The following is a 10548-nucleotide window of genomic DNA, read 5'->3' as shown; positions in this document are numbered from 1 at the left end:
CATCACCTGGGACCACTCTGAACTTGGATACTCTCATATCTGCTTCAGATGCACTGAATCAGAACCTACATTTTAACAAGATTTTCCAGAGATTGGCACACACATGAAGGTTTGAATACTGCTTTGGAATAAGCAGTGGTTCTCAACCCTGGCTGCATTTGAGAGTCCATCAAGAAGCTTTTAAATATGCTGTTCCAACCCCAGAGATTCTGATTAACCTGGTTTTAGATGAGGCCTAAGCATTGGTAAGTTTCAGAAGCTCTCTAGGCAATTCTCATCCAGCAAGAATTGAGAATGACTGCTTCATATGCAGGGCAAATTAAAGTCATTCATTTTATTCCTTTTCTATATCTGTCTCAACCCTCTTCCTCATGGAGATTCAAAAGGCTCTCATCTACCAATAGGCCATACCTACCAGGCTATAATAACATAATAAGCATTGAAAACCCAGGACTGACGAGTATGCACATTACCTTGATCACTGTCCAAAGTGATTGCATAGCACTGCGCATTGCATGCAGTCATGAAGGTAGCAAGGACCATAAGGCTGGCCAGGAAAGCCTTCTGAAATGTAGATAAAGGTCAGGGGTAGAGAATGAGTAAATCCAGGTGCTGTTTGAAGGGTCCCTGCTGAGGTCTGGTAAATGCTACTGAAGATGGAACTTCTGCCTTCAGGCAACCTAGCCAAGGAACTGGCCTAGCAAGTCACTAAAACAAACAAAACACACAGAAAGAGCTACAAGCCTGTCAAAATCACAGAGCAATAATGACAGTATGCTATTTTGTTACAGAGGAAGTTTGGGAAATGTTTGCAGATAAGGTGATGATGTTTTAAGATATTTTATAGTGTAAGGGTCCCGCGAAACGTCGGAGAAAGAGACCACCAAGTGACCACTCATGCAATTGGCAGAAGGGGGATTTATTGAACCAGCATGCTGGGGCTCCGTGCCCACTCAAGAAGGGAAAGCAGGCAGAGCCCCGAGCAGGGGCTGAGCACTCCTTAAGTACACTTTTTGGGGAGGGCGGAGGGCTTTGTATACATCAGAACAAATCATCATTAGGCGCGGGAAAATTGAACAACTCCTAAACATGATTAGTTCATTCATTGGCGGGAACAGGTCAGGCTGGAGTGATAGGTCATTCCTAAGGAGGGGGTTACATTCAAACTGATTGGTTCAGGCCCTGCAAGGCCTGTGTGCAACCACACAGACCCCTTCAGTTATTAAACAACCAGACAATCAGGGGAAATGTTTACTGGGCGGTTCTAAGCATTGTCTTAACAGCTACAGAAATTTAACTCAGACCTTGCAGCTTAGAAACTTTTACAACACCCGGTCTTTTACCCTTTAATTTTTATGCTTTAACTTCAATTTCTTTTACCCTTACAATAGAATATGTAGAATGTAAAGGACAGAAAGGAAGGGGTGGAAGGGTTTCATAAAGATAATAAAACATTGACAAAGACACAATTGACAAAGAGAAAACTATTGGAGTCTTGCTCAAGCTGAGTTGGAGATGCAACAGAAAAGATAGATTAGAGTGAGGCTAAGAGCTTCATTTTGAAGGTGACAAAGGCATTTTTAAATTTTATTTTATTTTATTTTTCTCAGCACTGGGGATTGAACCCAGGTCCACACTACTGAAGCCAGATTTAAAGAAAAGTAGTGTAGTTAGGTAAATCGAGTACAATAAAGAAAATGGAGTCCAATCTGAGTCCCGGAAACCAGAACAACACCTGGGGAACTTGAAATGTTAATGTCCCCAATGCCCCCGCCCATCCTAAAGAACTGTTAATGAAGTAGTTCCCAGCAAAACTTTGAGACCTTATCAAACCACTCCAGGCCCTTCCTGCGACCCTAGGTCCACAACTTTCCCACCTTTTGGCCTTCCCACCTGCATTCTATCACTGCAGGATAGAAGAAAATAAAGGATTGGAATGTGGGAGGACAAAAGAAGAGCTTAGATATAAAAAAGGGAAGACCTCCTCTTCCATGGATTCCACCTTTCAGATTCCCTTCTTCCTGGAGGTGGTGGGGGGTGTCTTTTCTGCTGTCCTTTAATAAAGCCTTCCACTTTCCACTCTACACTTGCCTTGGCATTCTTCTCTGGTGTTATACTTCAGCATTTGGGGAAGCAAGGACTCGTCACTGGTAAACAGCGGTAACACTACCACTGAGCTACATCCCCAAACCTTTTTATTTTTGAGACATAGCCTTGCTGCATTTCCAGGCTGGCCTCGAACTTGAGATCTTCCTGCCTCAGCTGCCTGAGTTACTGGGATTACAGGTGTGTACCTCCATGCCTAGCTGATAAAAGCATATTTGATGGCTGCATGAACAAACGAAATTAACCTAGATTGAAATCAGTAGGATAAGGAAAAGTAGCAAGTTGCCCTTGTCATCTTTTTGAGGTAAGTAAAATAAACAAGTCTTGGTGGCACACGCCTGTAACACTAGCAATTTAGGAGACTGAAGCAAGAGGGTCACAAGTTTGAGGCCAGTCTCAGCACCTTAATAAGACCCTGTCTCAAGATAAAAAGGGCTGGGAATGCAGCTAAGTGGTAAAGGGTCCCTAGGTAGAATCTCTAGTACCAAAAAATAAATAAATAAACTAAACAAATCTTAAGATGGTACTTTTAGGAATCTTTTAAAAAGGAGAATAGAGAATAGTCATTCTGAAAGATGTCTAATATTAATTATGAAGTGACACTACCTGAAGTAGTATATTACTCATATAACAATAGAAAGACAAAAATAGGGAACAAAACAGAGCAGTCAAAAAAAAATGATTGTAATATGTATATATACATATAAAATCAAAATGAACATGGTGTGAGCTGTGCCGAGTGATTAGTCGGTAAGTGGACTACTTTCTCTGTACTGTAGTCAGCTCTCCTGCTGCAGCCCTTCAGCCCACTAGAAGTTAATCTCCATCCCTCTTAGGTCAGGAGTGTCTCTCAACTGCTGAGCTGACCACAGACACTGACAGATGACAGCCTGAGCAGCTTTACCACTCCTGTGTCCCCTGATCTCACTTGTCACTGGTCACAGCTTCCAAAACAATGCCATTTCATGGTTTGTGAATTCAGCAGCCAAGTTCCTTGGGGCTGGAGCTGCCACCATTGTTGACTAGCTCTGGAATTGGGATTGGGACTGTTTTTGGGAGCCTTGTCATTGTCATACCAGGAGTCCTTCTCTGAAGTGACAGCTCTTCTATGCCACTCTGGACTACTCTCAGAGGCCAAGGGAGTCTCCTGCCTGACAGTGGCCTTTTGCATCCTCTTCACCATGTGAAAGCACCACCTCCACCTCCCCTGTCTCATCATCTCTATATGTTCCTTTTTCTACACCTTCTAGGCAGTCCAGGAAAAGCTCAGAATTTGAGAGAACAAAGACAAGTACATACTGTATTAATAACATGTTTGTAAAAATTCTAAAAGTATTCAAGGGGTACATTTTTATAATAAGATCATAAAATAATCAAAGTAAATTATAGGCAAATACTTATATTACTCTAAGCATAAAATAAAAATAGATTTGAGTATGTAAAAGTTGTAAGAACATAAAGGAAATTTAAAAGATATCCAATTTGGAGAACAATATCATTATATGAAGGATTTCTATATGCCAATGGAAAAAGAAAAGCATCTAAGGAGAAAAATGACAAGGGAAACAAAAGGTCATTTAACACACATATGCAGAAACAAATAGAAATTATGAATAAGCACATGAAAAGTTAAGCTGATTGATAACAAAAGAAATGTAAAGTTGTTGCTGGGCATGGTTGCATGTGCCTGTAATCCCAGCAGTTTAGGAGGCTGAGACAGGAGGATTGCAAATTCGAAGCCAGCCTCAGCAATTTAGCAAGGCCCTCAGCAACTTAGTGAAACCCTGTCTCAAAATAAAATATAAAAAGATCTGGGGATGTGGCTCAGTGGTTAAGCTCCCCTGGTGGTCAATCCCTGGGTCCCAGCTCCCCCACCACCACCACCAAAAAAAATAAAAAATAAAAATAAAGATGTTGATAAAAGAGTACTATAATGGGCCAAGAATTAACATTTAATTTATACTACTACTCAGAGCAGAACAGAGCACACAGGGGAAGTGACATGCACAAGGATCATATGTTGGAACAGTTTTTATGGAGAACAATTGGAGAGTGTACATCAAAACTCTTAAGATCATTTAAAACAGTTGAGTTCATGTTTATTACTTCTAAACTCGGATCCTAAGGAGAATAGCACAGAGATGAAGATAGACTCCTTCGGTGCAGTGGTAAAAGATAAAGACACAAAATGCCCAAAGAGGCTAGGTTTGGTGGCACACACCTGTAAACCCAGGGACTTGGGAGGCTGAGGCAGGAGGATTGCAAGTTTGGGCTCACCTCAGCAAATTATCAAGGCCCTGAGTAACTTACTGAGGCCCTGTTTCAAAATTTAAAAAAAAATAAAATGGGCTGGGAATGTAGCTCAGTGGTTACTGGTTTAAAAAAAAAAAAAAGCTCAAAGAACAGAACTGTTTGAGAACACAATGATCCAAAACAACACCTGGCAAACTGACAAAGTGGGAGAAAAAATGACTTGAGTGAAAGGTCACTATGTACCATTAAGAGAAACAAAGCCAATTACAAAGAATTCTTGATGGTGTTATTGCTGTGATGTCGAGTGAGGTTCAGGGACAGACTGAGGGAATGTACCAAGTTTAACAAGGCATTTTTGAGTGGTGCAATAATGAGAGCTTTAGACTTTCTCTCTAATTTTCTAAATTTTCTACAATGAAATGCATTTGATTTATAACTACAAAGAAACAAATGCATTCTTTAAGCAAAACAAAACAAAAACAAAAACCCTCAATTCACTCAGCCCACACCAGGACTTAGAATTACACTTGCTCTTTGTGTTTTACTCTTCTTCTTCTAAATCTTTTCAGTTGTAGTTGGACACTATACCTTTGTTTTACTTATTTATTTTTACGTGGTGCTGAGGATTGAACCCAGGGCCTCACACATGCTAGGTGAGCGCTCTACCACTGAGCCACAACCCCAGCCCTTTGTTTCATTCTTCTTTTGCATGATCTTCAGTTTAAAATCACAGTGGAAACCTACATTTTTCTTTTACCCCAAAAAAGCTAGCTTTGTGACAGAACCTTTGCTCTCTTCATACAGAAAGAGGGCTTCCAGTGAGGGGGCTGCAGTGATCATAGGAATCTTGAGGGTCTTGTTTCTCTCAGTCATAGAACAGAGGAATCAAAGGAAATGAGCCAGGTCTGCAGCCCAGGGCAAGCAAGGTGTGCAGAATCCATCAAACTCCCTCTGCTCTGGGACAGAGACACACGACTGAATGACTTGGGGATGGAGTCTAAACAAGATATTGGGGAAGAGAACATAATTTATTTCTAAGATTACCCATTTGACAGTATCTCAGGCTGGACCTGGTGGCTCGTGCCTGTAGTCTGAGGCAGGAGGATTGCAAATTTGAGGCCAACCTGGGCAACTTAGCAAGACCCTGTCTCAAAACAAACAAACAAAAGGGCTGAATATGTAGCTCAGAGGTCAAACACTCCTGGGATCAATCCCAAGTATAAGAAAAAATATACAAAAAAAGATAATATGTCCGAAAAATGCCTGCAACTGCCCCCCCTCGCCCCGTCTATTTCAACCTGTTTCCTCCCCCAAGAGAGGGGTTCTCCCACTTGAGTGGGCACCACAATTCCTTAGGGAGCTAATAAGAAACACATAATCTCAGGTTCATTAGAAGACCAACAGGGTCAGTGCCTGTCTTTACCTAGTCTCCCAGGTGAGAGTCACAGGAAAAATGATCCAAACCAGTTCTGCCTAAATGAACACATGAATACCTGGGGGAGCTTGTTAAATAAAATACTTGAGGATTCTGCTTCAACAGACCTTCATGTGTGTGACTGAAGCATCCAGGGGATGGTGATGTCGATGCAGATGCTGCTGGTCTGAAGATTGCTCCTGAGAAGCTCCAAAGTCCCTTCCCATTCCTGAATTCTGTTCTGCCACAGGTCTTCCCTCTCTCTTGCCTTCTTTTCCTGTATTCAATAATCGTGAGTCCCTGATCCAAGCTGGCATGGGAGAATGGTCATTGAAGCCGACATGTGTTAGGGTTTTCTAGGTGGTGTGGCTTTAAACCCAGCCTTGGGATGAAGCAGTCTGATAGTGCCCCTTAGAAATTGGGCCCTTTTAAGCAAGTCACTGCTCCTAGAAGGGTTTTACTCTCTGTGGGGTTAAATATTAATCAGTGCCTGGGAAGACTTTTCATACCTGGTGGTGAGATAAGGACTCCAAAGAAAACAGAAAAGGAAAACTTGGCACTTGCCTTGTTCAGTTTTTAGGTGGGGATCAAAGCAGAGTGACCTAGGTTTTAAAGCAAAAGAACATATTCACAAAACATCTGAAGAAATCCATCTGCCAGCTGAGCTCAGTGGCGCATGCCTGTAATCCCAGCAACTCAGGAGGCTGAGGCAGGAGGATCACAAGTTCAAAGGCAGCCTCAGCAAAAGTGAGTTGCTAAGCAACTCAGTGAGATCTTGTCTCTAAATAAAATACAAGACAGGGCTTGGGGTGTGGCTCAGTGGTGGAGTGCCCTTGAGTTCAATCCCCAGTACCAAAAAAGAAAAAGAAAAAAGAAATTCATTTGCACAGTGGGCACATAACCTACCCTATATATTCCCCCTGCTTCTAGGAGCAGGGCCATTTTCCATATTCTCCCAGCTTGCTGCCACCAAGCAGCATGTCTGTAATAAAATGTCCAAACCATCTCTGTTGAGTCCTCCAAATTCTTTCTTCAGAATTGGTAAACAGTGTACTTGGGGCTTTTGCAGCCCTGAGTTTGAACACTGTCTCTGATTAAGAATTAGAGGTTTTCAGGGTCTTAAGATGGGTATGGGTATGGGTATTGACAGTTCTGTATCTTACCAAGTTTACTCTGGGGCCAAGTGGGGGTGGATTAGAGACAAGGAAAATACCACACACTGTTTTTCTGCCATTACTGGCTATGAGGATGGTTTCAGAGAGCATTTTTGTCCTGAGGAGAGGATCAGCCACTGCATGTTGGCATACTTCCTTCCTCTTGTCCTCTGCAGCCCTGAGAGCAGCCCAGTTCATTCCCTGCTACTTTTACTGGGGTCCTAAGACAGAGGTCTGACCCCAGAGGTCCCCAATAGACTAGACTTGGCCATTCATCCAATTGAACAATAGATAAATGTTGCAGGGCACAGGGAAGGAATTCATTCCTAGTGTGGACACACTGGGAAGGAAGAACGAAGGGATGTCTTTGGGTTACTTCAGGTTATAAGAGCTACAAGATTACATAGAGAAGGAACAATCCCAAGGCAGGGGGCTAGAAGGATGCATAGTCATGCAGTCTTGGTCAAACCATGGTTAATCTTTATTTCAGGATGGCCATGCAGAGCCTGTTAATGATAAGGAAGTGGCTGCTACATAGGGGGTTTGATTCTTGTCATAAGATGGCAATTGACTATCTGTTCATTATGATGTCTCTGCAAATATTAAAAATAGTTTGGCTACTCTTATTTTGGGTTCCTCAGCCTGGTAGGGGGAGAGTTGCTAGTTTTAGATGAGCACTCCGCAAATAGTCAACCTGTCTACCAGCAGAATTGAGCAGGAATCTGACCCATCATTTGAGGTACCAAAACAAAGGCAGAGAGATGCCAAGCTCTTATCCTCCTTTTGATTATCCATTGGATGTCTGCAGGCCCAAGTGAAGAGTCTATGTTTTTTAGCAAAGCAACTTCTAAGTCCCTGTTATAATTACCCACCCCATTTCTTTGCCCATTCCTCAATCTTCAGGGAATTGGTGTGTTGGCCAATCTGGCTTTACAGGTTTCTCAGCAAGTGATAAACTAATACATGTGAGAAGGGGACAATCTGGGTCTCTAAGCAATGGCTGAAGTACGTAAGTGAAAAGGACCAGATGTTTAAGCCTAAAAGTAGAAACACTATTATGGACTATAAAGCAGAATACAAGATGGAGCCAAAGTCAGAAGATATATAACTAAATAAATCATGTAGGGAGTCCTCTCTTTTGAAATGGCTCCATGAATATGGACTACTAAGAAACACACTTGGGATCAGAAAAAGTAGAAATTTTTCCTACATCAACCTAAATAGAGGGCCCTTGTCAAAGTCCTGAGCTTTACCTTCTGTGTGGAGGTATCTGGTAGAAGGTTTTGTTTCTAACAAAAGCTTAAGAAACTTTATTCCATAACCTCTCAACCTTATTTACTTTTGGTAGGGCTAACACAAGTGATTCCATTTTGATTCTAACAATTTGCCCTCTTGCCTTTGAAAAAATTTCTCTGAAGAATCACTGATAAGCCAACCCCTAGTTTGTATTTGATTGTTCCTCATTGCCAGAAGGAACTCTGTCCCTGTTATTGGTTTGATGTGGCCCCCGCTTTGCAGGAGAAGTGATAGACAACTAGGAGTCAGTGTCAAGAAAAAAACCAAAACACAAATTGAAGGCCTATTTGAGCAACAAAGAAGTTTACAAGAAATGGTTCTTAGACCCAGCTTATCTGGAATCCATCATTAATTTTAACTTTATCTGTCCTATAGGTCTATAGGTGATGGTCGGCATTTCAAAACAGTGAACAAGATTATTTTCTTAGGAGTTTTACTCCTCTAAAATTTTATATGTATACATATATTGTAGTTGTCAATGGATATTTATTTATTTATTTATATGCAGTGCTGAGAATTGAACCCAGTGCCTCACACATGCCAGGCAAGTGCTCTACCACTGAGCCACAACTCCAGCCCAATCCTCTAGAATTTTGAGAGGCAAAAAGTACAAAGTTTTACAAGGAGAATATAAAAATAAAACAAAACCAACAAGAACAAAATAATTCCAGTTTATATAGAAGTTTCTTTTCTTTATTTTTTTGATACCAGGGATTGAAAACAGGGGCACTTAACTACAGGCATGCACCACTGTTCCCAGCTCAATGCCCTAAATTTTGATTTTAAAAAATTTAAGAACAATTTTTTAAAATTATAATCAATATAACCACACACAAATTTCCTCTTATTTGTCCTTCACAAACCTTCTCCTTATTCTATTTTATTTATTTTTTTAAATTTAGCAGTACTGGGGATTGAACCCAGAGGTTCTCTACCACTGAGCTACATTCCCAGCCCTTTTTGTTTTTTATTTTGAGACAGGGTCTCACTAAGTTCCTAAGGCTGATCTCAAATTTATGATCCTCCTGCTTTAGCCTCCCAAGTGGCTGGGATTACAGGTAGGCACCATCACACCCAGCCCTTCACAAACCTGTGACTTGCTTAGACCTCCTGCAACTTGCTTATACCTTTAGTTTTTGTTTGATATTTTTTCCACTTGGAAACAATCTAGTCATTTTTACCTCAGGACAAAAATCTTACTTTACCATAAAAAAGCCTTCTCTCCTAAAACATTCTCTCCTCTTTTAAATCTTCCTCACCAAAAATATACCCCTATACTTATAACTTCCTTTATATCTCTTCTTCTCCTATTTGCTGGTTTATTTCTACGTTGTTTCTTAAATTTACAATTGAAATAATCCTTGTCTATAGCCATACCACCCTGAATGCACCCTATCTCTCTGAAATAATTCTTATTTTGAAACAAGTTCTCATTGAATTACCAGGCTGGTCTGAAACTTGCAATCCTCCTGCCCAAGTGGCTGGGATTATAGGCATGAGCTACCATGCCCAACTTATTTCTATATTTTTAAGTCAAAACACAGTTTAAGTTATGTTTGTATTCTTGGCATATAGAATTACAGATGTTAATTAGTCTGGGCATGGTGGCCCAAGCCTGTCATTCCAGCAATTTGGGAGGCTGAGAAAGAGGATTGCAAATTCCAGGCCAGCCTCAGTAATTTATTGAGACCCTCAGCAACTCAGCATGACCCTCTCTCAAAATAAAAATAAAAATAAAAAAGATTGGGGATGTAGTTTAGTGGTAAAGTTGCCCTGGGATCCATCCAAACTACCAGAGAGAGAGAGAGAGAGAATTTCAACTCTTAGTGACCTATTTTTAGTGAACACCCAGGAAGAAAGCAATCTTAAACTGTTAATTTATTGTTATTATTATTATTACTAAGTTTGAACTGAAGGGTATGCTACCATTAAACTATACCACCAGTCCTTTTTATTTTGTTTTGAGACAGAGACTCACCTAAATTGCCCGGGCTGACCACGAATTTGTGATCTTCTCCCTAGCCCCACAAGTTGCTGGGATTACAGGCATGCACCACCATGCCACACTTCAACTGTGTTTTGTATATCAACAATTGATGAAAACACTTCTAACAGACTCAAGGACACTGTTTTTAAGAGGCCAAAAGTACCTGAAATTGGTATTATAGCTATTTACAAATGATTCAGATATGTTATCTCTATCATATACATTTATAAACATTTATTTCAGGTATATGTGCTTAAATTACTTATGTTTAGCAGTTATTTCTAGATTACCCATGAAAACCAAGATGTCAGACAAGCACAGGTTATTTCTTTTTGCCT

The 10548-nt window shown here is 40.8% G+C and overlaps 1 pseudogene; it reads left to right on the top strand.

Moving 5' to 3' along the window:
• Positions 1 to 462: 462 nt before the first annotated feature.
• LOC117794894 (ATP synthase F(0) complex subunit C2, mitochondrial pseudogene) lies at positions 463 to 3293 on the top strand (annotated as a pseudogene).
• The last annotated feature ends 7255 nt before the right edge of the window (positions 3294 to 10548 follow it).

Source organism: Marmota flaviventris, chromosome 4 (assembly GCF_047511675.1).
Source record: "Marmota flaviventris isolate mMarFla1 chromosome 4, mMarFla1.hap1, whole genome shotgun sequence".
Classification (NCBI taxonomy): domain Eukaryota; kingdom Metazoa; phylum Chordata; class Mammalia; order Rodentia; family Sciuridae; genus Marmota; species Marmota flaviventris.
This window is presented reverse-complemented; position numbering and strand designations above follow the sequence as displayed.